This window comes from Pteropus vampyrus, unplaced genomic scaffold, assembly GCF_000151845.1.
Source record: "Pteropus vampyrus isolate Shadow unplaced genomic scaffold, Pvam_2.0 Scaffold29, whole genome shotgun sequence".
In the NCBI taxonomy this organism is placed as follows: Eukaryota; Metazoa; Chordata; class Mammalia; order Chiroptera; family Pteropodidae; genus Pteropus; species Pteropus vampyrus.
The window spans coordinates 8,927,258-8,929,213 of NW_011888810.1; positions in this window are offsets into that span (position 1 = coordinate 8,927,258).

Consider the following 1,956-nt stretch of genomic DNA (forward strand, 5'->3'; position numbering starts at 1 on the left):
TTTATTAAATGATTTTATTCTTTGAAAAAGAAATCTCTCTCTGTACAGATTGCAGGTACTTCTTATTTATTTAAATTAGATTGAATTATTCTAAACAAAATATGGAGTTCATTACAATTATTAAAAAATTAACTTGGATAGTTGAAAGGATTCACAGTTTTAAGTTACATTTATATGACTATTTAAAATCTAAGGTACTCATGGAACTATGTGCATTCTGTGCTTTGGCTCATTGTAGTCAGAATGTAAAAGATATTTTTCTAGTTATGATTTTTTTCATAAAAATGATATTCCAGGTTTTTTAAGAAACAATTATTTTATATATTTGATAAAAGCGAAGGCTGAAATACCTTTTTAAAGGAAGGAGGAAAAAGGGCAAGAACCATTTGCATTTACAGATGAGGGTAATCAATTCTTAATGCTCAAATTCATTTTAGATTCAGTAATCGAGTTTGGAAAAGCAATGATTTTAGGGGCAAGGGACTTCGAGTTTTAGACTCTGCTTTATAAACTATACATCATGTAATCATTTCATAATGAGCAAAATTAAAAACTTGAACAAAAGGATGTTTACTTAGAGCTTAACAAGACTAAATTTATTGCTTCAACAGATTTCAAAAATATCCCAGTAGGCCATGCTTTATTTATTTAAACCTAATAGTTTCCCAGTAAATTGCAAATGGCTGACACCATGTCCATCTTTATTGAGTCCTCCGGTTTTAACATGTAGTAGCTACTCAATAAATGAGGTAGTGAATTTTTATTACATTAATATATGAGTAAATAAATAGATGAATGTAAATGAAGAAAGAACAAAAGAAAAAATATGAATTTGTTTTAAAATTTATTTTTAAGAAACTCATTAGATTATAAATGGTCAGTAGCTTTATGGGCTTTGTTCTCTAAAACATAAATTCTGAGTTTATGCACTTTCCACAAGATTTCTAAGTGCTACATTTAAGATACTGTATCTAAAGTTTTAATGATCTAATGAAATATTTTATATGAAAACATTTTATAAGCCAAGTAATATGCAAAAGTGACTAGCCAGTAACAAAATGACTAATGTGCCAAACAGTTTTGCCTTTTTTCCCCAGGTCTGTTTCTCATTCTTCTTCCTATTTACCTTAAAGCCAGAAGGATCATCTGTGTGTACCAATGAATTTCCTTTCTGCTTGTCCTTGTAGCTGTAATAGGCTATGGTACCCCCAGTAAGAAAACAGAGTAGGGAGTTAATTAAGGTCAGAGTGTATATCTCTGTGACTCATTTTTGCATAGTCCTTTTCAAGTCAACTTTCTTAAAAATACTCTATTTTACGATGATCTTTTTCCTAGGACCTTGAGTGATAAACTACTCAAGCTCTTGTAATCACGAATTTTACTTCTCTCTCATAATTTAATCTCTCTGCAAAACGCCAATAGAGAAGATCTAATAACATAAAAATACTAATGGATAGATTGGTATATTTTAGTGATTAGGATTCAAGTCCTGGAGTCCAAAAAACTTGATTGACTATTTTCCTCATAAACTATCACTTCATGGATAAATCAATCACCATTTTAAAGGAGGGAAAACTGAGGCTTAAACTAAAAGTACATTATTTCACTTTTTTTTTTTTTTAACATTCGCTGAATATTTTCTAGGTACCAAAGATATAGTTAACATCTTTACTTTTCTGCTGGGGTTGTTGGGAGTGTATATGGTAAAATATAAATTTGATTTTTGTATTTAAATCTTAAAAAAAGACACTCTGAGTTGTTGTTGTTGTTGTTTTTTAAGCATTTTATTTTATTAGATATTGTTTTGTTAGCTTCTAATCAGGGAAAAAGGGGCCCATTCAAAGAGAATTTAAATGAAGGGTCAGTTTTCAAGGTAAGGGATGGCAAAGCATCTTAGGTAGCAGCCACTGCAGAACTGCAGCTTAGGAAGGCAGAGAAACAAAACACAAGGGAACC